The following is a 27,435-nucleotide window of genomic DNA, read 5'->3' as shown; positions in this document are numbered from 1 at the left end:
AAACAATCACTATAGGTCACATCCGTCACAATTCCGTGATGATAGAAACAATAACTGGACACGACAATTCTATTCTTACCACGTAAATCGTGACCAAAAGAGACACCACCCGTATGACAACCACTGGCAGATTAAGATTAATAGTTACAGAGAGAGATCGCATTTCCGTAGTAATGAATATGACAGAGACACTCATAGAAACAGACAATTTGGCAACCAGAACAATTATTATCACGAGAGACAGAATAATTTCAGACGCAACAGTTCAGCGCGCAGTTACGATTCAGGGAGAAATTCTCCACCAAGTGACCGACACGAAAGAAACTGTGTCTGACAAAACGACAGACCTGAATTCCATCAGAACTGGCGAGCTTTAAACAGAGCTGGGCCCTCTCGGCAAGGCGAATTTGTGGAAGTTAGGCCTCCTAATCCCAGTAACGACGCGCGGCAACAAAGAGACAGACAATGACTCACACCGCAGGCATACACGTGCGCTGGCTGGCTCCGAGAAAAATAACATTAAATCTGGTACTGCTAATGAGATTCTAATGCAATATTTTGGTTTACTGGAAAATACGTTCTGGATTTAAAGTACTTTCTGTGAGATACTAGATGAGACAATGGTTAGTTTATGTGACAGCTACACAATTTTATCATGACACTATTAATGAGTGACAATTTACAATGTTGCTTTTGCGGTGTTTCTGTTTTATATCTGCACAGTTTTTCTGAATTCTTCTGGAAAGCAAAACATGTTTTATTAGAAACTTTTGTGGTATAGCTACAAGGAGACAGCCTTTTCCATAGCACAACAATACGTTACAGCATAGTACTTTCATCATCACAACAATAAGTGTAATAACTAAGATATCTCTACGCAATGCATTTCACTTTTGTTTATATTGAGGTAAGTACATTGGCTTCTGCAGAACGTAGCTTTCGGAAGAAAATAACTACGATACTTCCACAGAGATTATCTTACAACAAGATGCACCTTTAGCGCTACAGGACATGCATTTCAGTGATTAATTTTGTACTTAAAACATTTATTTTTAAAGATTTTTGAATTACAAAGAAAGTTTTCTGTGATACATTTCATTCCATTGCTGTAATCTGTAACACCTGAGGGTACAATTGCATTAAACCTCAGGGGGGTACACGCCTACTTTGTGTATCATGTGTTTGGCAAGCACAAGGAGCCCTAGCTAATATGGTATTTGCTTATACAATTTAACACATTGGTACCATATTTCTCTAACACATAAATTACACATCTATCTGATCATTTAACAGAGAAACAAACATCTTTTTACTACGTCAGTGACAGATGTTTACGTAATTACACCGTTGGATAACTTCACACTTAAGAAATTGTATTTTGTCTGTACTTTGTGAACTGTTCATATTTTTTCAGAACCATTGTGATACTATGAGAGCTTTGAATGATGTATTTGGTATGAGATCATGATTTTTAAAGTACGTTTGAGGCAGATGACACTATTGAAATGAGCAGAGAATATTTTTTATGGTTTGAAATTATTGCAGAAAGCTACGACTTTTTTGAGATTTGACTGAGGTGTTATGATGTGATTTTTACGACGACGATGTGTATTATGCTGTTGAGGTATGTTTATGTCAATAAGATGATCCTACCATATATGAGGAATGTGATTACGTGTTTATATGTATATGAATAATGAATAGAAATTAGGGACTCTTGACTTGTGAAAAAGGATGTTGGAAACCAAGAATCGTACTTTAAGAGTTATGAAATGTGTGTAAATGCGTGAATGTATCACAATGCCGGCGAAAATTTTTTGGACACTGTTATATTCATAAGATTTTGTTTCTACACATTTGCAACGCAAATTCTTGACCTGTGAAATATTTTTATATGAGACTGTCATTGTTGCGAAAACTGCTGTCGTAAATATTTCCGTAAGAAAGTTAGGTGACCACCTGCACATAATGCGTCGTGGGCCACACAGCTGCATCAGACACCTGGAGAACAAGCCTTTTCAGACGCTCAGGTAGAAAAGAAAAAAAAAAGGGAGGCCATTATACTCGCTTTTGACATACCTTTGTAGGAAGCACCGAACACGACACGATTACAGCTGCACACCTGATTATGACAAGCGTCTTTCTCTAGAATTGAGGGAATTTTTACTGCGTTACGAAATGCCATATGGCTAATGAATGATGTTTCATGCCGTCCTTTGTACATATTTGCTCATTTTCTTTAATATCTAGTTTCTAGCAGCACTGCAGCATTGGTTAAAATAAAATTTAATACATGTACTAATATAGTTATTTTATGCCTACAGATCCAGTCAATAAGAAATTTATGATTTACTTCCAAGAAAACGAGGGCACATAAATAGACATTTCCCTTCACAGGAATTGCATAAATAATTTCTTTACGATTTGGTAACTTATCTGCTAGTGTAAGTTCTCGTGATGCATCACTTTAGTGTTAAGATGTGACATAGGTATTAAACATGGCCATTTTTACTGTAATATTTTTTCTGCTTGAGCTTTGTCATGTATAGATATAAGTTTTATATTTTTTATATTTGCTGCTGCTGTTTGCCAGGCATAGTGCTACTGAATTTTAAATTGTGTTACTCTGTTAAACTAGTTTTACTACAGACTTATTTTTCTTGTTACTGCACATTGGCTCATATTAGTTGTAATGTTGCATTGCTTGGTAATTTAGATTTACTGTAGCTTGCTTTGCAATTTTCCATTTTTTTTGCATTGCTGTTTGTGTTAATTTGTTATATGCTGCTGCATTGCCTCGTCCCTTAGTTTAGCATCTGAGCTCAGTAGATCTAAGTTAGCTTAAGAAGGGTAGACTATATAAGAAACTAACTATGATGACTTGGAAGAAATGTATTGAGAAGCTATATGAAAACGGTTTGGGCAAAAACAAAAAAAAAAAAGGATACTGTACAGTGGAGAAAAACTATTTTGACAGAGGATGTGAACAGAATACAGAAAGCAGGCTTAGATAGGACTTTTTGGGAATAATGATGAACGAAGGGAGATCTCCATGCAAAATACTGCAGTAAAACAAACCCTGTCCTTTCCTTTTGTCTTATCCCTCTATGTGTTTGTGAACCATTGTGTATTTGTGTTTTTCCTGTCTTTATGTGTTTAGCTGATGTTGTCATGTTATAGAATTTTGCTAATACTGTGTTATTTACTTTGTAAATATGCCTAGACATTATTTATTCTGTTTTGTTTTAATGCTCATGTGTGAAGTTGATGTTTAAAAAGTTATTCTGATCTTTTATGTAGGTACTTATAATTCCTGTAACACTGATGTATATGTTATTTCTATTCTTTTGTAAAGACTGTATTACTACAAATATTATCTGTATTGTTATGTTTTTAATGATGTATTTTGTACCTTTGTAATTGTATTCTCATGTTATAATATTGTAATTGACGCCAGTTAATCAAATTAAGTAACTTGTAAGCATTCATTTCACTGCGCACATTTCTGTTGGTCATAGTATATGGACAATATGTGAGAAGTTGGGGCTCTTAGTGTTTACATGTGTGTTGATAATTCAGCAAGGGACTGGATAACAGCATTGCTGGTTCTAAGGACAATTCCATAAACTTTGTGAGTGCACACGTGGTGGTTATGGACTTGCTATATTCTCCGCAAGACTCTTCGATGGTGAATGTGCACCTGCACCGTCGCAGCAGATGGCTGCTGGCCATCTCTACAAGGACTACAGTGGGTCTGCATCTCTGATGACCCACTAATACCATCGTCTCTACATGGACTACAGTGGGTCTGCATCTTTGATGGCCCACCAATACCATTATTTCTACAAGGACTGCAGTGGGTCTGCGCCTCTGGTGGCCCACCAATACCATACTCTCTACCAGGACTACAGTGGGTCTGCTCTGTGATGACCTACCTACCTATATTCTTCAAAACTTCGAATGACTCTGCTGTTGGTTTGCTCTGTTGTGACCCATTACCTATCAGCATGTCAAGAGTCAGCACTGTCTTTCCGTTGGAAGGACAACACTACTTCTTCAAGACTGCATGGAAATCCACTACTTCTGTGTGCAATTTCTTTTACTAATGAGACTTTGTGAAAAACAAAAACTGTAATTACTATTATGATGAATGATCAGGACTATCTTTATGGACTGTGAGAAAATTTTAGCTTTCGACCAACATTGTATTAATAAGTGTGTGCATTTGATATCTTTCTTACAGTAATTATGAAAAAATGTTTCAAATCTGTATTGGCCACTGCCCAACAAAATTTGTAAAATTTTTTGTGGGGAGCATGGGGGCTATGTAAGTAGGCTGTTTATGTTTTCTTATTGGCAAAGTTACGTAGCGCTCTATATGAAAATCACTGGCTGTGCTGTGTGCAGTCTGTGGCTAGTTTGCATTGTTGTCTGCCATTGTAGTGTTAGGCAGCGGCAGCTGGATGTGAACAGCGCGTAGCGTTGCGCAGTTAGAGGTGAGCCGCCAGCAGTGGTGGATGTGTGGAAGGAAATGGCGGAGTTTTGAAATTACATATATTATGACTTGTGATGATATTAAGGTAAATACATTGTTAGTTCTCTATTAATATCTTTCATTTGCTAACTGTCCCTATCAGTAGTTAGTGCCTTCTGTAGTTTGAATCTTTTATTTAGCTGGCAGTAGTGGCGCTCGCTGTATTGCAGTAGCTTGAGTAACGAAGATTTTTGTGAGGTAAGTGATTTTTGAAAGGTACAGGTTAATGTTAGTCAGGGCCATTCTTTTTTAGGGATTTTTGAAAGTCAGATTGCGTTGCGCTAAAAATATTGTGTGTCAGTTTAAGCACAGTCGTGTATAAATTGTTGTAAGGGGACGTTCCAAATGTTACTATTATTTACAATGAATTAATTAGTTTCACCCCTAATTTTGCATCTTCATAGTAATGTATTTACAGGAAGAGAACCATACAATACAAAGTAATCGTGTATTGAAAGTGAGCTACGGAATAACTCATAAAGTAGCCAAAACAGAGCGTCCCTTTAGCTGCAGAGGATTTGTTACGGAGTGTTTTGTTTCTGCCGCAAGAGTCTTGTTCTGGCGTCTTTTCCGATTTTCTAAACACTTCCACTTCCACGGAGATTAGTTTTCTCACACATCGATGAAAGGGCAAACATAGTGGAAACGCAACTGGAAGATTGGACTAAAGGTTTGGGTTTTTTGTTCTTTGGATCTGGGTGATAGCACGGATGTAAGGGATGTTGATGAGCTTGTTGTATTTTTGAGACGTACTGACATTGAGCTCAATTTAATTGAGGAACTGCTCAATGTAGAACCGATTTACTATACAACTACGGCAAATGACGTATTATTGTCTTGCGTAGGAAATATTATTGACATAAGTAATCCTTCTCGTGAAAAACTTTCATTGACTGGAACAGATGGAGTTCTTCCAATGCTTTAATAAAGAACGAGATGAAAGATATTGGTATCCAGCAGGAAATACCAGTAACACACTGTGTCCTACACTGCACTCATCTGCTGGCAAAACGTGCTAGAGTAAATGGCCTCAAAAACGTTTCTGTATAAACGGTTAATAAACTGAGATCGCAATACTTGGGACATTGATAGTTGAAATTCTTCCCAGAAGAGCTTGAGTGTGATACAGCGATGTGCCGTATATTTGGGTAGTACGCTAGTTGATTCGAGGTTTTGTTTTAGAACGTCTATTCAACTTGCTTAAATACATAAAATTATCCATAGACATGAAATGAACCCTTGTAAAAGTGTTTGATGACCTGCAGTGTATATCATATTCAACTTCAAGTTCTAACCGAACTTACAAAGCACCTGATTTTGAGTACAACTTTGCATGGTCGACATAAATTAATTACCAATGATTTTTGACACCGGCGCTGGATTTTAAAAGGAAATTGCAGTACACGATAAAGTAATTTTCAGGAAGATCAGATTCGCACTTTTACAATTTTTGTACTAGTTATAAGAGAAATATATCATGCACAAGAGGCAAAGCTACCGGCATTGTTACAAACCTCTGATAGTAGTTTTAGTAACTTAAATCGATTTCAGCTTGATTATAGTGATTTACAACTCCTTTTGCAGTGAACGGTGAAAGTGGACGTCTTGAAATACAGTTGGAGCTGTCTGATTTTCATTGTAGTTATGTGCTTACAGCGGGGTTACGCATTGCAGAAAATATGGGAATGTTTTACAAGAAGTTCCCTCGAGAACAGTTGCTCGATTCTGCAGTGTATTTTGAAGCACATACATCCGCGGATGTGTTTGTTCAACAAGGAAATTAAAAAAATGAAAGCTTAGGAGTTAACGTACTGATGTTTTTCTAAGTGGATCAATGTGTTTAATGACCAGCACTTTCACTGCAAACACCGAGACGCCAGTAAAAAACGTTTAAAGACCATATGGAGTGATGAAAGTATATATTTTGTTACTATCATAGGTGCAGGGTGTCTCACTAAAATCGGTCCGTTCCAGCCAGAGATTCAAGTTAAACTGAACTAATTACACCGAAGAGCCAAAGGAACTGGCACACGTGCCTCATACCATGAAGGGCCCTCGCAAGCATGCAGAACTAACACCACGAAACCAGCGGAGCTTGCCTTAAATCCGTAAGAAAACGAGGGTGTGGAGATCTCTTTTGAACAGCACGTTCCAATGCATCCAAGATACACTCCTGGAAATGGAAAAAAGAACACATACTTGCTCCGGACACTGCGAGAGGGCTGTACAAGCAATGATCACACGCAAGGCACAGCGGACACACCAGGAACCGCGGTGTTGGCCGTCGAATGGCGCTAGCTGCGCAGCATTTGTACACCGCCGCCGTCAGTGTCAGCCAGTTTGCCGTGGCATACGGAGCTCCATCGCAGTTTTAACACTGGTAGCATGCCGCGACAGCGTGGACGTGAACCGTATGTGCAGTTGACGGACTTTGAGCGAGGGCGTATAGTGGGCATGCGGGAGGCCGGGTGGACGTACCGCCGAATTGCTCAACACGTGGGGCGTGAGGTCTCCACAGTACATCGATGTTGTCGCCAGTGGTCGGCGGAAAGTGCACGTGCCCGTCGACCTGGGACCGGACCGCAGCGACGCACGGATGCACGCCAAGACCGTAGGATCCTACGCAGTGCCGTAGGGGACCGCACAGCCACTTCCCAGCAAATTAGGGACACTGTTGCTCCTGGGGTATCGTTCTACCATTTCTAGACCGGCAAGGGAACTTGCTGTTCCAACAGGACAATGCACGTCCGCATGTATCCCGTGCCACCCAACGTGCTCTAGAAGGTGTAAGTCAACTACCCTGGCCAGCAAGATCTCCGGATCTGTCCCCCATTGAGCATGTTTGGGACTGGATGAAGCGTCGTCTCACGCCGTCTGCACGTCCAGCACGAACGCTGGTCCAGCTGAGGCGCCAGGTGGAAATGGCATGGCAAGCCGTTCCACAGGACTACATCCAGCATCTCTATGATCGTCTCCATGGGAGAATAGCAGCCTGCATTGTTGCGAAAGGTGGATATACACTGTACTAGTGCCGACATTGTGCATGCTCTGTTGCCTGTGTCTATGTGCCTGTGGTTCTGTCAGTGTGATCATGTGATGTATCTGACCCCAGGAATGTGTCAATAAAGTTTCCCCTTCCTGGGACAATGAATTCACGGTGTTCTTATTTCAATTTCCAGGAGTGTATGTTCAACAACTTTCATGTCTAGGGAGTCTAGTGGCATGTCGAAATGTTGAAACTCGGAAGAGTATTCCTGGAGCCAATCTGTAGCAATTCGGGTCGTGTTGGGTGTCGCACTGTGCTGCTGGAATAGCTCAAGTCCGTCGGAATGCACAATGGGCAGGAATGAATGCAGGTGATCAGACAGAATGCTTACGTACATCTCGCATGTCAGAATTGTTTCTAGACGTATCAGATGTCCCCTATCACTCCAACTGCATACGCCTCACACCATTACAGAGCCTCCACTAGCTTGAACAGTCCAATACTGACATGAAGGATCAATGGAATCATGTGGTTGTGTCCATACCCGTACACATCCATCTGCTCAATACAGTTTGAGATTCCCCCGCGGGTCCAGGGGTAAGAATAGAACCAAAGTATTCCTGCCTGTCGTAAGAGGCGACTAAAAGGAGTGTCCAACGTTTCGGCTTTTCTGTGATGATCCGCTCTCGGGTTTGCCCCCACCTTTTCCTACTTTCTGGTGATAGCGGGTGCCAGCTGGAGGAGGACGCCTTATGTAGTGTATCTTTTTTTGTTCATCGTGCACCAAGATCTTGCATACTACTTATTGTCGTGTAGCTGGCTTTATAACCAACGTCTTATGGGTTGCCTACTCCTCGTCTCCTGTGCCATCACATCCTTCGCGCCCACAAAAATTCTGGACCATTTCGGCACCTAAAATCCAGCGTGGTAGCCAAACCGTCGTGGTGGGGTTATCATGTACCCTCTTGGTGGTAGCCCCCTGACGGTATAGGGATTGAACTGCTGATGACAGAGCTGAAACCGCCCCGCACATGCCAAGGAGTCGGTGCCAATCATTTCTGGGGCTCCAGGAATCCCGACATTGGCCATCACATCAGGTGGCCTTTGCTGAGGCTGGGTGGCGCCTGTGGGCAGAGCCCTTGGTCTGAGGGGGTGAAATGTGGGTGGATTACCTGCAATGAAATGGGTTAAACTGAAGCAACCTGATGGTCGCTCGGTCCCAGGTCTCAAAGCGAGTTGGTTTGGACCAAGATTAGGTGACTCTATGGATATCACACCCCCATCAGTGTACCTTGGCTTTCCCTGAATGGAGCAGTCTCTAGTGACGCCGACATGATTTCAAACTGCTTAGAAGAGCATTATGCTCAGACGTCCCCTTCTCCTCACCACGATTCATGGGTAGGGTGTTCGGGGTCCGCTCAGGACGTTTATTCAAAATTTTCGTTTGCTTCATACCTTATACATACAAGTTGTTCCCCACCATAGCTCCTCCTGAGTCCAGGAAATTGTGTTCCGCAATGCTCTGTCTGGAGTGTGTGGAGTGTCTGCATCTTTTTAGCTGCTATCAATGGGCTAGCTGCAGGTGTAGGAACGTCTGTATAAGCTTCTTCGTATGTTGATGACTTTTACCAGTATTTAGCTCCACTAGAATTGCTGTTGCTGAACGCCACGAGCAGGGCGCTATCCGCAAGGCACAGTCTTCGGCCGTAATGTGCGGCTTCCAGCTTTCGGCAGCCAAGACTTATGTTATGCATTTCTCCCGGCGTCGCACTGTTCACCCTCAGCCATGGCTTTATCTTGACGGCAAACCTCTTGCTATGGTTGAGACGCCCCGGTTTTTGGGATTGCTTTTTATTCCCAGTTGACTTGGCTCCCTCATATTCGGCAGCTTAAACAAACGTGCTGGTGGCACCTTAATGCTCTTCGTTTCTTGAATCACACCACTTGGGGTGCCGATCAGTCTACCCTTATACGACTGTATCAGGCATTAATTCAGTCCCATCTCGGTTATGGGAGCCTGGCTAATGGTTCAGTAACACCTTCTGCGTTGCGGTTGCTTGACCCCATCCTTCACTGCGGGATCTGACTTGCAACTGGAGCCTTCTGCACAAGCCCGGCAAGCAACATACTTGTGGAGGCTGCTGTCCCTCCATTGCGGATCCAATGACAACGACTACTGGCTGCTTATGCTGCACATGTTTGTAGCTAGCCCGGGCATCCAAATTGCTGTCTCCTGTTCCCCAACTTGGTCGTCCATCTTTCAGAATGCTGACCCTGGCAGGATGTGCGATTGCGGTTCGCATCCTGTCTCTTCTCTCTGGACTTGCGTTTTTCCCTCTCCCACCTCTTTTCCGGGCCCATATACGTATACCCCCTCAGTGTGTGCCCCGCACATGCCTTCAGAGAATTTAGCACACGTTTCGAAAGACTCAGTCCCTCTGAGGCACTCGAACGACGCTTTCTTTCCGTTCTTGCCACGTTTTACGCCTCTGACGTAGCTCATACCGACGGTTAGATGGTTTCTGGTCGAGTTGGTTATGATTTTACTCTTGGGGATCAATCTGAACAACGCTCCTTGCTGGATGGCTGCAGTGTTTTCACTGAAGAGCTGGTAGCCATCTCTCGCGTTATACAGTATATCCTCTCCTACTCAGTTGAATCCTTCATTATCCATACTGACTCCCTGAGCGATTTACGGGCTATCGATCACGTTTTTCCTCACTCTGGTCTGGTCACGGCTATCCCGGGGTCCATCCATACTCTTGCTCGTTGTGGCCGCTCTGTGGTTTTTGTGTTGACCCTGAGTCATGTTGGCTACCCGGGTAATGAAGGTGTTGACAGGTTTGCCAAACAGGCTATCAGTGAACCAGCGCTGGAGTTTGGCCTTTCGGTATGTGATCTCTAATCAATATTGCGGCGGAAAGTCCTTGGTACCTGGGGTGATGAATGGCGCAACCTTCCTTCACCCAACAAACTTCGGGTCATGAAGGTGAATACAGGTTTGTGGCGCTCTTCCTTGCGAGCTTCTCGCAAGGACGCAGGTGTTCCCGGCCGCCTATGCACTGACCACACCTGGCTGATGCACGGTCATTCATTGCGCTGCGAGAACCCACCTCTGTGTCGCTGTGGATCAGCGTTGACAGTGGTCCACATCTTGTTGACCTGTCCGCTTTCAACTGTGCTCAGGCAGACATTTGTGCTGCCTGATACGTTCCCTGCACTTTTAACGGATGACGCTGCAATGACAGCCTTAGTTTTGAGTTTTATTCTCGCAGGGGCTTTTATCGCACGATCTGAGTATTTGTCCATTGTTTTGTGTCGAGCCTGGCCTTTGGCCTACGGTTTTATGATTGGGGTTTTTAGTGTGTCTCTTGGTGGTTCGCTTTTCCTTCTTTTTGTTTCCATGGTCGGCAAATCACTATAACACTCTGTGTGCCTTTTATTCCTCCTTTCTGGTTTTCATCTATGTCTGTCTTGTTCTGTGACGTCTCTTGTCATCTCTGTTGCTTGTTTTTCTTCCTTGTGGTTGTTTCATGGTCGTGGAATAAGGGACATATGGCCTTTGTAATCTGGTCCCTTCAACCCCCACAAACCAACCAAACATCACCGCCAGTATAGGAAAAACCGATTGTATTTAAAATTTTTCAGATACCTTCTTCGTGTTCTCCCAATCCCAATTAACCCTAGCATTACCAACGGGGGGGCCTCGTAGGCCCACTGACTCAGTTTTTCTATGTTGTATCCACACCCTTTGATATATGAACTTGAAAGCAAAGGTAATTGTTCGTTATTGAATGTACTATTGAGTCATTACAGAATTTCGGAATAAAAATGTAATTAAAATTCATTTACTTGATTTAATTCTCTGTGGGCCTTAGAAGCCCACCCGTTGGTAATAGCAAGGAAAGATTTACGAGGTTGCGTCTCTCGTTTCAAATTCTTACCATGAAACGAATTTTGGCATTGTTGCCTTCAGACATATTATTATGAAGCGGACCAGTGTTATTTTCAGTGTTTCTGCTGCTGTTGAACCAGCAACATGAGTAGACATCGTTTACGTGATAGTTCCATTGAAAGAGTGCTAGAAGAAGTTTTGAACGAATCAGATTTAGAGGAAAGTGAAGTGGATGATGATGTGGAAGAAATTAGAACTGATTCATCGTCTGAGAATGAAGCTGAGGTTGAAGCCAATCCACCAGATGATAATGATACGGAATGTGATAAATTCATTGCAAAAAGTGGACGAGAGTATATTACGAAGCCATCTCGACAATATCGGCGTTCTGTACAAAATATAGTGCGAGAAAGAATGGGGCTAGGACAACAAGGAAGAATTGCGTCTCCGAAAGAGGCTATAGAGCTCTTTTTTACACCTCAAATTATGAATCTAATAAAACTACACTCAAATGAAGAGGCTTCTCGACTAGGTATTCAGCACACAGATGAAGATGAGTTATTTTGTTATATAGGACTCTTGCTAATCATGGGTTCAAATCATGACAATAAGATACCTGTCCAAGATTTATGGTCTTTGCTTCAGGGCCGACAAGTGTACTATGGATCAATGAGTCGGACCCGATTTTTCGAATTGACTAAAATATTGAGGTTTGATGATAAGAACACAAGAGAAATTCGTCGTCAGACTGACAAGTTTGCTCCAATGAGGGAAATTTTTGAAAGCTTCAATTCTTCACTTCCATTGTATTTCATTCCTGGTCTACATACAACAGTGGATGAGATGTTGTCTTTGTTCCGTGGTCGCTGTCCATTCAAGGTGTTTCCAAAAGAAAAACCTGGAAAATACGGCATTCTAATTCGAATGCTGTCTGATTCTGAGACTAGATATGTGATCAGCATGGACATCTATACAGGCAAGTCAGGAAATACACAGCATTCAAATGGACCGATGGAAATTGTAAAGAGACTAATAAAACCTATTGAAAAATCAGGCCGTAATGTTACCACAGACCGGTACTATACTTCAGTGGAGCTTGCTGAGACTCTATGGAATGATTTTCACCTCACACTTGTTGGCACCCTACAGTCTAACAGACGACACATACCTGAAGAGCTGAAGACTACAACTGGCCGCAGTTTACACTCTTCCATCTTTGCTTATACTGACCCTCAGACACAGAGGCCACCAGTTACTCTTGCATCAACGCTAGTCCGCGAGAAGCCAAAACGACTGCTGTTGATGCTTTCAACTTATCACTCAGAAGGGGTGTTGAATGAAGACACAAAAAAGACTAACATAAATCTTTTTTATAATTCTACAAAGGGAGGCGTGGACACCATAGACCAGATGGCAAGACACTACAGCACAAAGAGAGGAACAAGAAGATGGCCTTTGTCCCTCTTCTACACACTCATTGACATAGCAGCAATAAATGAATATTCACTCTTCCTCCTCAACTTTCCGAATTGGAAAAAGAATTTGCTAAACCGCAGAAGAGTTTTTATCACTAACTTAGGTCTCGAACTAATAAGATCTCAAGTAGATAAACGGGCACAAAATTTGTATGGACTTCAGAAGCCAGTAATAATGGCAATGGAAAGCATCACACAACGGAAGCTCAGCTGCTCTGTAGAACCATCATCCTCAACAGCAGAACCAGGAACACGTGGACGGTGCCACCTATGCTGCCAAGAAGCTGCATCTAAAAAGATCAAGTACAACAAGCTGGGAAAGTCAACTGTTACCTGCTCTCAGTGCCACAAACACGTCTGTGGGAAACACTGCAGGAAGACAGTGTTGTGTGAAAAATGCGTTGCAGAATGAGACAGTAAATTTTGTTTGCTTCATGTAGTGTATCGAATTAAAAAAGTCGTTTTTATAAGAAAACACTATTTTGAAACATTATTCCAAAAAATATATAAACTGAATTTCGTGATTTGTTCATTTTATTCCTATTATAATAACATCTTTTATTATCCAGTATACAAAAACAATGTCTAAGCATTTTGAATTGTTATTAGAGGTATCAGAGGTAAATAAACTTGATTTATGATAAAATAAATTGTGGTATTCTTTATGGGCCTTCGAGGCCCCCCCCCCCCCCCCGTTGGTATTACATGTAACAAAAAAACACGTTGGTAATGCTAGGGTTAATGTTAAAAACCCTTTACAAAGTGATGACCAGTTTCGGTTGCCTAATTACCATATTCAGATATGAGAACAGACGCACCAAAAGAAAAATTGCCTTAATATAAAAGGAAACACCGTCCTGAAAGGCCCCGAAAGCCCAACGGTACCGACCAGCCGCCGTGTCATCGTCAGCCCTTAGGCATCATAGGATGCTGATATGGAGGGCTATGTGATCAGCACACCGCTCTCCCTGTCGGTGTCAGTTTTCGTGACTGGTGCCACTGCATCTCAGTGAAGTGGCTCCTCCATTGGTCTCAAAAGGGTTGAGTGCACCCCACTTTTAACAGCACTCAGCAGACCCAGACTGTGAGCCGTCCAAGTGCTAGCCAAGACCGACAGCGGTTACTTTGGTGTTCTGGTAGGAACCAGTAGTACCACTGTGGCAAATCAGGCCGTTGGTCCTTAAGTAACTTGGTTACCTAAGAATTGCTTTGGGCTTTCTTTTCAGAATTTTATAGGGAATTAACATGCGACATGTAATCGTAGTACTATAAATGCAGTGCCAGCGTACAACACCGCTACATCGTCCATAGCATTATTATTTCAAGTCTTCAGGTTTATAATTTATTATTGTTATTTCTCTTTCCTGTCTCAGACGTTAAGTCTCATTAAAAATTGAAAGTGACGCGGACCTTGATCAAACATGACTTCCTTTTAACTATACCGTTACATTACATTTAGGTACTTTCGGGTAATTGAACATGTATCAATAATTACAGATTTCTGTAGTTGTACATATACGTTTGGATGTAGCTGTATTGCGTTGATGTACTGGTGGATATTGTGTGGTATGACTCCTGTAGTTGATAGTATAATAGGTATAATTTCAACTATATCCTGATGCCACATGTCTTTGACTTCCTCAGTCATTTGGATGTATTTTTCAATTTTTTCTCCTGTTTTCTTCTGTATATTTGTTGTATTGGGTATGGATATTTCGATTAGTTGTGTTAATTTCTTCTTTTTATTGGTGAGTATGTCAGGTTTGTTATGTGGCGATGTTTTATCTGTTATAATGGTTCTTTTCCAGTATAATTTGTATTCATCATTCTCCATTGCATTTTGTGGTGCATACTTGTATGTGGGAACGTGTTGTTTTATTAGTTTATGTTGTATGGCAAGTTGTTGATGTATTATTTTTGGTACATTGTCATGTCTTCTGGGATTTTCTGTATTTGCTAGTATTGTACATCCGCTTGTGATGTGATCTCCTTTTTCTATTTGTTGTTTGCAAAGTCTTTGTTAATTTATTGTGGTATTGGGATCTTTAATAATATGCTTCCTGTAATATCTGGTGTTTATTGACTGATCCTGTATTGTAATCATGAATCCTTCCGTCTCACTGTATATATTGGCTTTTCTTAGCCATTTGTTGGATGCAAATTGATCGATGTGTGGCTGTGTTAGATGATACGGGTGCTTGCCATGTAGTGTTTTCTTTTTCCAATTAACTTTCTTTGTATCTGTTGATGTTATGTGATCTAAAGGGTTGTAGAAGTGGTCATCAAATTGCAATGGTGTAGCTGATGTATTTACGTATATGAGTGATTGCTTTGGGTGTTTTGCTAGTTTCTGCTCATCATATAAAGAATTTTCTTAAATTGTCTACCTGTCCATAATGTAGGTTTTTTATGTCGATAAATTCCCTTCCTCCTTCCTTTCTGCGTAATGTGAATCTTTCTGTTGTTGAATGTATGTGATGTTTTCTATATTTGTGGCATTGTGATCGTGTAAGTGTATTGAGTGCTTCTAGGTGTGTGTTACTCCATTTCACTACTCAAAATGAGTAGTTAAATACTGGTATAGCATAGGTATTTATAGATTTTTTCTTCTTTCTTGCTTTCAATTCTGTTTTCAGTATTTTTGTTAGTCTTTGCCTATATTTTTCTTTTGGTTCTTCTTTAATATATGTATTATCTATTCCTATTTTTTGTCTGTGTCCTAGATATTTATAGGCATCTGTTTCTTCCATCGCTTCTACGCAGTCGCTATGGTTATCCAATATGTAATCTACTTGTTTAATGTGTTTTCCCTTGACTATGCTATTTTTCTTACATTTGTCTGTTCCAAATGCCATATTTATATCATTGCTGAATACTTCTGTTATCTTTAGTAATTGGTTGAGTTGTTGATTTGTTGCTGAAAGTAGTTTTAGATCATCCATGTATAGCAAATGTGTGGTTTTGTATTGGTATGTTCCAGTAATATTGTATCCATAATTTGTATTATTTAGCATGTTGGATAGTGGGTTCAGAGCAAGGAAGAACCAGAAAGGACTTAATGAGTCTCCTTGGTATATTCCACACTTAATCTGTATTGTCTGTGATGTGATATTATTTGAATTAGTTTGGAAATTAAGTGTGGTTTTCCAATTTTTCATTACTATGTTTAGGAAGTGTATCAATTTAGGATCTACTTTGTATATTTCCAATATTTGTAGTAACCATGAGTGGGGTACACTATCAAAAGCTTTTCGGTTATCAATGTATGTGTAGTGTAGCGACCTTTGTTTAGTTTTAGCTTGATATGTCACCTCTGCATCTATTATCAGTTGCTCTTTACATCCTTGTGCTCCTTTGCCACAGCCTTTTTGTTCTTCATTTATAATTTTGTTCTGTGTTGTATGTGTCATCAATTTCTCTGTAATGATTGAAGTTAATATTTTTCATATTGTTGGTAGGCATGTTATGGGGCGATATTTAGCTGGGTTGGCTGTGTCTGTTTGATCTATAGGTTTCAGATAAGTTATTCCATGTGTAAGTATATCAGGGAATGTGTATGTGTCTGCAATGTAACTGTTAAATAATTTAGTTAGATGTGAATGTGTTGAGGTGAATTTTATCTTTTCAAGGGCCTTTCCAATTGTGCATAGAATTAATTGCTCGGGTGACTTCATGCTGCAAAATTATCACTTCAGGCATTTGAGGTATCATCTTGTATGCGTCTGTTTCTGCTTGTATCCACTGTGCATGCCTGTTATGTTTTACCGGGTTTGACCATATGTTGCTCCAGAAGTGTTCCATGTCTGTTATGTTTGGTGGGTTGTCTATTTTAATGTGTGTGTTATCTATTGTCTGATAAAATTTCGTTTCGTTTGTGTTGAATATTTGGTTTTGTTTCCTTCTATTTTTCACTTTTTTGGTATCTTCTAAGTCGTTTGGACAATGCTTGTAATTTCTGCTTCTTTTCATCTAATTACTCTATCGCTTCTTGTAGTGATATTTTACCTAATCTTATTCGTTTTTTGTCTGATATTTCATTTCTTATAAATTGTGTTAGCTGTCTGATGTCTTTTCTCAGTTTTTCTATTCTGATCTGTAGCCTGTGTTGCCATGCTGGTTTTGTGGGTTTCTTCTGTGTGTTGGTTTGTTCTGATCTCTGCCTAGTGTGTATGTTTAGTGTAGTGAGTGCTCCTATATAAGCTAGTAGTTGTAACTCTTCCATGGTTGTATTTTCATTTATTTTGTTGTGTATGATTGTGTAGATAGCTGTTATTGTTGTCTCGACCTGTGGGTTATTTGGTGGTCTATGCAAGATTGGTCTAATGTCTGTATTTGTGTCTTTGTATTCTATATACGTTAGCTGAAATTTTTCTTCTATATCTAACATGCGTGTCACTTCATGTTCTATTTGTGCTTGTACTAGTGGCTGTCTTAAAGTTTCGTTTTCCTCTGATTGTTTAATTGATGTGTGGTGTTCTTTGTTTGTTTGCTCTGGGATGTTTGAGTCCATTACTGTATTTTCTTCTTCTTCTGATTGCACATTTTTTGTTCCACTATTCGTTGTACTTGTTGTTTGATGTTTTCTAATTCTGACTGGGGTATCCTGTTATTTTTTATTATTACACAGGTATGATCAGCTAGTCGTTGTTCTGTTAAAAATTTTAATTCTGAGTATCTAGTAATAAATTTTGTGTATACTTGTGATCTGTATCCAGTTGTGTTGGTTCCTAAGTTTGTTGCTTGGTAATAACAGAACAAGAGGTGTCGGTTAAGTTCATCTGACCATCTCATTGTCTGTCTTTGTTTTCCTTCTAGAGTGGTTGCAGGAAGCATATCCTGCAAAACACCTCTATGTGGGTTTAAATCATTTTCCGTGTGCAGCAGTGTCGTTGTCATTGTGGACGGGCATAGGGTTCAAGCATCGTCCCCAACAATGACAGCGCTTGTCCGAGGTTTCATTAGTTCTGTCCTGAACCAACTAATCACACTAAAAGGGGGGTTAGCCCTATTAGTGGTTTGTTCTTTTCATCGCCTTTTGCGACTGGCAGAACATGCCAAAGGCCTATTATTTCCTGGGCCTCCACGGGGTTTATTGTTATTATTATTATTATTATTATTATTATTATTATTAATGTTATTATTAGTGTTAGTATTATAGCGCAATTATTTTATTCTTATCTGTTTGCCAGAACATAGAGAAAAAAGACAAAAGAACTGATCTAAGGACGTCACACACATCCATGCCCGACGCAGAATTCGAACCTGCGACCGTAGCAGTCGCGCGGTTCCGGACTTAGCGCCTAGAACCGCTAGACCACCGCGGCCGGCTGACAAAAGACATGTGACAGCGATGTGCACATATACAAATTTCTGTAGTATAGTGAGCATTTGCAGAGCATTGGTGGGGCTTCAGCGGTACTCAGGCGATTCATGTGAAAAGGTTTCCGACGTGATTACGGTCCCATGATGGGTGTTAACAGAAAGTGAACGCTGAATGACAGTTGGACCTAGACTCATGGGACACTCCATTTTGGAAATCATTAGGGAATTCAACACTCCGAGTACCACGGTTTCAAAAGAGTGCCAAAAATGCCAAATTTCAGGGATTATCTCTCATCATGGACAACGCAGTGGCCGCTGGCCTACATTTAATGACTGGTAGCAGCGGAATTATCGTTCGATTGTCAGTGCTAACAGACAAGCAGTACTGTGTGAAATAACCGCAAAAATCAATGTGGGACGTGCGATGAACGTATCCGTTAAGTCAGTGTGGCAAAATGGCTGTAGTAGCAGCCTACCGACGCAGGTGCCTTGTTAATAGCAGAACCTAACCTTCATCGTCTCTCCTGGGCTGGGCTGGGGTGACCATATCAGCTGGACCGTAGACGAGTGGAAAACCGTGACCTGGTGAGATGAGTTCCGATTTCAGTTGCTAAGAGCTGATTGTAGGGTCAGAGTGTGGAACAGTCCCCACGAAGCTCTGTACCCACGTTGAACTGGGCAGTGAGCAAGTTTGTGGTAGCTCAATAACTGTGTGGACTTAATTGAAATGTCCGTTCGTGCACAAAATCATGCGCCGCTGACACTTTAGCAGTTATGGACGGCTACAGAGGCAGCATAGCTCTATATTACTGCACCAGGGTTCCACTGGTTTGTTGAACCAATGTCACATCGAGTTGTTGCACTAGGCCAAGCAAAAGGAGGTACGATGACTGTTGTTAACTCAGTGTGTATTTCACCTTACGTTGGTTTTAGGATGTAGATAAAAGATTTTACGTAAGGGACGATGCAACGTTGCTGTACCCTTCTAGTGCACTTTTAATACTACATGTGGATTGCTAATTCCTAGAAGAATTTATAAAAATTAGTCAGTAACGCAGGCCGGGATGGCCGAGAGGTTCTAGGCGCTACAGTCTGGAACCGCGCGACCGCTACGGTCGCAGGTTGGAATCCTGCCTCGGGCGTGGATGTGTGTGATGTCCTTAGGTTAGTTAGGTTTAAGTAGTTCTAAGTTCTAGGGGACTGATGACCTCAGAAGTTAAGTCCCATACTGCTCAGAGCCATTTGAACCATTCGAACCAAGTCAGTAACAATTTTTATGTAACTTCGTGGCTCAAGGCAGTTTTTGTTTTGGTTTACCTGCCCTCATATTTGCAGATGATAGTTAAGCTGGTCATCATATTGTAAAAAAATTTTAATTTTAAAAGCGGTTGAGGCAATGTACAGAAAATTTTTGAATTTTTAAAAAGTTTTTTAAAAAGTTTTTAAAATTTTCGTCATAATACAGTTAACTTTCTATGCTTCTGCCATTGTTGTGCCCCCACGCATCCGTCGACTTCGTCGGATTTATCCTCCGGGGTTTGATTGTTCCTTTTAGGGGTGTCCTTTTTTACTTTAATCTTTACATCGTATATAGCTCTTACCAGCCGTCCGTGTTCCCCACAGATTATTATACAACATTCTTTTCAGGAATAGCTGTAGATGGAAGACTGGTAGGTGCAGAGTCTAAATGTCGTGGAGTGTACTAAACGACACCGGCTGCCGGCCAGAGACCTCTCCGAACCCTCAAGCTCCTGGAGTGGCGAGCAGTGCACAAATGACAAGGAGCCGATGAATTTATTCCTGTGTCGTAGCGACGTTCGTGAAAAACTCTGTTGGTGATCGTCTGTCGCAAGAAAGTGCGCATCGAGGAGGAATCACCTGCCAGGCGCAGCGTACGCCGCCCTTTCGCCCTTTCTCCTCCGTGCGTCATCGCACGTCACGGCCCGAGGAGCAGCTCCGGTATATCAGGACAGTAGGGGACGGGGGTTGGCAGGCGTTGGCGTCGTCGTCGTCAAGGACACAGCCCACCGCGGCCACAGAGCGGCGGCATGCGTCATTCAACTTTACGGCCGCGGCGGCCGGCGCGCTCCCCAGACAATCTCCAGCAGCTTGCCGTCGTGCGTGGCAGGGGCGAGGGTAGGCAGCCCACATGGCGACCACGCGACGCGGGCTCGTCGCCCCGCCAGTCTGCGCCCCATTAACGACGCGCAGGAGGAGCGCCGCTCGTTTGGGCTGATACAGCGCCTCGCAAAAATACATGACGGGGAAAGGGGCCGCAATATAAAACTGAATGCTGCGGCAGGGAAGGTCTTGGGAACGAAAACAAAAAGACACGCCAAGTGTTCCACCAAAATAGCTCACAACATAGCACAAAATTAAAATTACAATGACGGTCATAAGTCCACGGGGCTAAACACCCACCCGAATAGCCGTGCACGTTAAAGAGGTGCTCCTGGGACTTGGAGGTAGGCTGGCCCCGTATCGAGTCCACAAGTCAAATTAACGTAGAGGTTCGGTGCGTCGGCTAGATCCCACATCTCACAAGGTGAATAGCGTGTTGGTACCCAAGTCCAACCACACTTATACGATTAGGAAACGTTTAGAAAACTTTCGTCCACTTTTGTATAAATAACATTATATCCAGGCAGTTAGGCTACACGTATTCGCGCCCGGGCAACGGAGTGAAATGTTGCTTTTAGGATAATTAATAGAATGTGCCCCAATCGTTTTATTAAGGCAAAAATAACATTAAGAATAAATTTTCTCTGTGTAAATTATTCAGTAAAGTGAGGAGAAAAGCTCACGATTTATAATAAGGAATGTATTTTTTTCCTGTTCAGATAAAGAATGTTCCAGAGAAATATTTTTATATCGGAGCTGTAAAGCAAGTTGAAGGTAGTCGCCACAATTAATTCTTGGATTAGATAAACGCAAGTGCTGTGAGCTCTCTCTCTCTCTCTCTCTCGTTTGTTTTCGATAGCTGCTTCACAAAATGTTACATGTCCCTCTCGTATCTGTAACTTTTGGCTAAATAATTATACCAATGTCATTACAATAGAAATGGTTCAAATGGCTCTGAGCACTATGGGACTTAACTGCTGAGGTCATCAGTCCCCTAGAACTTAGAACTACTTAAACCTAACTAACCTAAGGACAACACACACATCCATGCCCGAGGCAGGATTCGAACTTGCGACCGTAGGGGTCGCGCGGTTCCAGACTGTAGCGCCTAGAACCGCTCGGCCACTGCGGCCGGCCTCATTACAATAGCCGTGTTTGAATTAAGAAGCTACTTTCCTACACCATTAATACTCATGTCAATTTCCTATGTTAAATTTTAGAATTTATTCACGCTGCAGAGAAGCAGAGTTTCAGATTAATTGTTTGGTGGCCAAAGACGAAGGCTACTAGTTTTCAATCGGCTTTTATCAAACTTTTATTTCAGTGTCCGTGAGATCTCTTTAACCAATCTTTTCTACCAGTGCCCGGACAAGATAATTACGCAAACTGCGTAATTTTGATATCGGTCACTGGTCTCTAAACAATGCCGTCGGTAAACGTTCTCGTCGGTCTGATGAGAATCTGATGCTGGTTGGCGGTATATAATTTCATCAATAAGAAAAAATTTTCTGTACATGATTTTAACCTTTCGGAAGCATTGCCAACAGAAAAAGTCATAAATATAGTATTACGTAACGTGAAGGACAACCGGATTCACCTTAAATTAACCATGTAGAATCTATTCATAAGCGTGCCGACCCAGTGCAGCTGTGGGACAACGGCACAAGAAAAGGAAGAAGGAGAAGTAAATATTAAGTACCCCTTAAGTAGCAAACTTACCACTTCGGAACGAGTGTACCAGACGGTTGTGTGACCGTCCAAGACTGACAGTGAATGAAAGTGAAGAGTGGTGAGTGACAGTCAGTAGCCGGCCGGAGTGGCCGTGCGGTTCTAGGCGCTACAGTCTGGAGCCGAGCGACCGCTACGGTCGCAGGTTCGAATCCTGCCTCGGGCATGGATGTGTGTGATGTCCTTAGGTTACTTAGGTTTAATTAGTTCTAAGTTCTAGGCGACTGATGACCTCCGAAGTTAAGTCGCATAGTGCTCAGAGCCATTTTTTTGACAGTCAGTATGCCGTAATGTGGTGAGGTGACACGTAAGTGGATTATGGTGACTGGAGAACAAGGGGTAATAATCGTCAGGGAAATGTGGCCGTGTGCGTGGCACCAGTTCACACACCAAATTGATTAATATGATTCATCTTTTACACGAACTATTAAGACTGGAAATGAGCTAAATTTGCTGATAGTGTATTTTCCATTCACCGTGATTTGCAAAGGATAAGGTATCTCCTTCGTCTCACAACCTATAATTATTACAAAAATATACGTATGTACATGTGTACGTGTGTGTGTGTGTGAGTGTGTGTGTGTGTGTGTGTGTGTGTGTGTGTGTGTATGTGTCTGTATGTTCGACATCTCCTCCTAAACAAATGGACAGATTTCAACCACATATCCCCTACCGTCCGGCAAAAATCGCTGTGGGGAAAACCACCGACGTATCAAATTACAGAAGATATGAAGTCATAAACAGCGCCTAGCGAGAAAAACTGTCGCATCATCCGTGATATTTGTATTTGTTATTTCTTTGCCACTATTTCTATCTGCAACATCAACATATGCCGCTTAATGTGTCTACACGATTATATCGTTGTACAACACATAGTTCAAGAGATTTGACATCATAAACTCTGAGATACGTGAAAAAATTCCACATCTCCACGAAGTTTTAACACCTGTATTCCTTAGTGCTGAGACACTGCTACAATCGAGTCAATTTAAGGAAATTCTTGACACCTAGCAGCTCTTCCGACAGCTTTCAGCTGCGAAACGCAAACCGCTATAGGAAAAAGCGGTAGCTGTCTATAGAGCTATGAAAACGCTTCGCCATGGAGACACTCGAAGCAGCTGTCCGGGATCATGTTTCTTAATCTGGACATCGTAGTTATAGAGTTGTACATTATACTTATTTTGGTTGACGACGGGTACCGGGAATGTTGGTATCGTTCCATATAATTCGATCCTTCCATATAACGGCGAAATTGTCCGCCTTTTTACCATACGAAGTCTTTCAAAGCAGATATTCTGACTTTCACCGCAACATAACCCTTAATTTCAATAAATGCACTATCGGTGTCACACTTAATGGGAGGAAAGAAGAAATGAGGACACTTTAGTGATGAATCTAGCTCCTCTGAAAAATAGTAACTATTAAGTTTAACTGGTAAATTATAATTTGATACCCCGAAGAGAAGAAATTATGCTCCGAAGAGGAGAAATTTGCAATTAATTGTTTGATATGAATAGATTCGTAAACCACTTATTCACTCCTCCAATTGGCAGTGCCCTGCTAATTTATATATATTTACATTTGGTCCTTTATGAGAGAGGAGGTAGATGACTTTCTCGCACTCGTTTTTCAAGCTAACTGCTCCTGGTGGTATGGAATCAATACGGTGAGATCGGTCGACATGCGGACGTGATAGAATGGTGAAATGGAGCTATTGCGTTTGTCAGGAAAGAAGGAAGATTAGAGTTTAACGTCCAGACGACTGTATCGTCAGTAGAGGTGGAGCATAATCTCGGATTACAAAAGGATGGAATAGGAGATGAGCCGCTCCCTTTTAAAAGGTACTATTGTGGGGCTATCCCACGTCTCCGCTAACATTTCAGCGCCGTCTCCGCTAAAATTTCACTAAATGTATGTTGCTACATTTTAAAATTCGATATAGGAAGATTCATGTCGGTGTAACGGAGCGAGATGAGTACACTCAGCCCCTGTGAACGGTTGGGTTGCGTAATAGCAGTATCGTGCTGGAATCTATAAAGAGAGCAGAGAAGAAGCGGACAGGTGCCATACTACTAACAAGGGCCCTCGTATGTGCGAGTTCGGAGAAGGCCAATGATGTTTACGGCATTCGATATCCAACACGTTGTGTTTCATGTAACCCAAAATATTGACTGCTAATGCCAATAGGGCGCGGGACTGAAAGTATCCAGTGAGCGGCAGAGCATGAGGCTGCGGAGCGTAGTTGAATGATGTTGATACAAAGTAGAGCAATGGCAACGATAAACGAAGCAGACATTGCATTTTATCTACAACAGTACATGCCGAAGTTGAAATCTAGTCAAACAGGAACTGAAGGTATTTCGCAGAATGATAGAGAAGGTACGGATTAAGTATTAGCTTGTTTGCAAGATGAGTCATGGAATGTGTTATGTCATATACACTCGGCCGGCCGAGCGGTTCTAGGCGTTATAGTCTGGAACCACGCGATCGTAACGGTCGCAGGTTCGGATCCTGCCTCGGGTATGGATGTGTTTGGTGTCCTTAGGTTAGTTAGATTTATGTAGTTCTATGTTCTAGGGGACTGATGACCTTAGACGTTAAGTCCCATAGTGCTCAGAGCTATTTGAACCATATACACTCGACTGTGCGGACAATGTACATGAGAAGTACAAGGAAAAGTGATGTTGAAGCAGATGTCGAACCGTGTAGTTCCTCATCCTCATCCTTGTCAGCCACAGCATAGTAAAAACAAGTATGAATAGGTTTCGAATTAATGAACAGTTGTATGACCCTGTACTACTTAAGAAAAGCTGCGTATGTTCAAGGGAGGACAAGGCCCACTTGTTGCTAAAGCTTGTGTTGGTGTGTTTCAAGGACGTTTGACACTATTTACTATTCTACGCATCAAATTGCCCGCGACGTAGATTACAGTGACTTCGAGGAAAACAGCGGATGATTGCACAATATTGAACAGTGCGACAGAACTGGGAGATAGAAGATAATGTAATTTCAAGCGACACTTGACGGTGCACAGCAAACTACCTAATCGGCCGAATGTATGTGGGTGATATAAACAAACTTATCAGTGAGTAATTTGTTTTCAATTCCGATCAATCGGCGTTTGAATAGGAAATGTGTATGAAAGAAACCATGGAAATTAGAGTTGCCAAAAGAGTTGTATCAACATCGTCTGACACAAATTCTCTATCGCATTCTAATACAAATACGCCGACTGCTAATCTGGATGGTATATTGGCTGAAAATTATTTATTGTGCTGCGACAAGATGGATATGCTGTGCACATTGCGATTGTTTCTCGTGTGTTTGATCTTGCAAGGGCAGTAGAGAATATTTACGTTACAGCAAGCAAGACTGGGAAAATGGCTGTTAGAAGACTACATCGGTGGTATGAGTCCTGCTTTTGGCCAATAGGTGGTGAAATTAATTTCCTTTTGCTTGATTCGTGGTCTTCGTGCTAAAATCATACTCCTCTAGAGCAAACTAAAGCTTCTGAAAAGTGCGTGATACTGCAGTTCATACGACCTATAACCAATGGGCAAATTCAGCCTCTCCATGTTCGTTTTTTTATACTGAAACGCCAAATAAACTTGTATAGTCATGTGTATTCAAATACAGATATATGTAAAGAGGCATATTACGACGCTCCCGTCGGCCACGCCTGTTTAAGACAAGTGTCTGCCACAGTTCTTACACCGGTTACTTCTAGAACAATGGCACCTTATCGAGATTTAAGTGACTTTGAACGTGGTGTTATAGTCGGGGCACAGCATCTCCGAGGTAGCGATGAAGTGGGGATTTACCCCTTTACGACTATTTCACGAGTGTACCGTGAATAACAGGAATCTGTTAAAACATCAAATCACCGACATCGCTTCGGCTGGAAAAGGATCCTGCAAGAACAGGACTGACAACGACTAAAGAAAATCTTTCAACGTGACAGAAGTGCAACACTTCCGCAAATTTCTGCAATTATCGATCCTGGGCCATCAACAAGTGTCAGTGTGCGAACCATCATCGATATGAGCCTCCGAAGACGAAGGTACCCTCATATACCCTTGATGACTGTACGAAACGAAGCTTCAAGCCACTCCGGGGCTGACGAGTCTCGTTTCAAATTGTATCGAGCGGATGGAAATGTACGGATACGGACCAACCTCGTGAAGCCATGGACCCTTCTTGTCAGCAGGGTCTGTTCAAACTGGCGGAGGCTCTGTAGCTCTGTAGTAGGGGCGGGGGGTTGGGGGGGGGAGTGTTCAGTTGGAGTGATATAGGACCCCTGATACGTCTAGATACGACTCTGACCGATGACACGAACGCAAGCATCCTGTCTCATTGCCTACATCCATTCATGACCGTTGCGAATTCCGACGGACTTGGACAATCCCATCAGGACAATGCGACACACCACACGTCCAGAATTGCTATAGAGGGGCTCCAGGAACACTCGTCTTATTTTAAAAACTTCCGCTGGTCATCATACTACCTAGAATTAAACATTATTGAGCATATCCGGGATGCCTTGCAACGTGCTGTTCAGGGGAGATCCCCACCCCTTGTTGCTCTTACGGATTTATGGAGAGACCTGCAGGATCCACAGTGTCACTTCCCTTCATCACTACTTCAACCTTTACTCGAGTCCATGCTACATCGTGTTATGGCACTTATGCGTGCTCCAGGGGGTCCTACCCGGTGTACCACTTTCTTTGGCTCTTCAGTGTATTATCGTACTATCTGCAGCTACCCCTTAAATGACAGCCAGTTTTACGGTTATCTGCTCGAATGACTGTTTCACATTCGCTTGTATGCGATCAAATTCCATGTCTCATCAACTCTTACATCAGCATGATTCTATATGCCTTGTTTAAGAGTGATACCTAGTTGAACGTCTTGGACGGTTTGTAACTCCCAAGGAGTTCGCCTTAGGTCTTGATGGTGCTATGTTTGTGATCACTGTGGCAGCTCATTTCTCATCCAGTGTTCATGGTGCAAGCTAATGATTTGTTCTTAATATTTATTAAATTTTGTGAAATTTACATACATCCCATAGAGGGTCGATCTCAGCACCTCCTGAACACTCACTTTTTGTCGCCCTCCTGGTGCACACAATGAGTCATTAGCGTCAGTAAAGATTGCACTTGCTACTTCAGACTCGAGGTGTCTTGTAAGACACCTGACTTTCAGTTCTTGATCGCTTTCAGAGGAGGCAATATGTGAATCCGTGTGAAAATTTAATGTAGCCTATAGACGCAATAATTTATCAGAGTTGCCTCGGATGACACTCTAGTACCAGCTTGTGTTAATCCCGAGGAATCCTAAGATAGTGTGGATGAATCTATTGTGCTTTTTGTGGTGC

This window comes from Schistocerca cancellata, chromosome 6 (genome assembly GCF_023864275.1).
Source record: "Schistocerca cancellata isolate TAMUIC-IGC-003103 chromosome 6, iqSchCanc2.1, whole genome shotgun sequence".
Classification (NCBI taxonomy): Eukaryota; Metazoa; Arthropoda; class Insecta; order Orthoptera; family Acrididae; genus Schistocerca; species Schistocerca cancellata.
The sequence above is the reverse complement of the archived record's forward strand: the minus strand, read 5'-3'. Positions refer to the sequence as shown.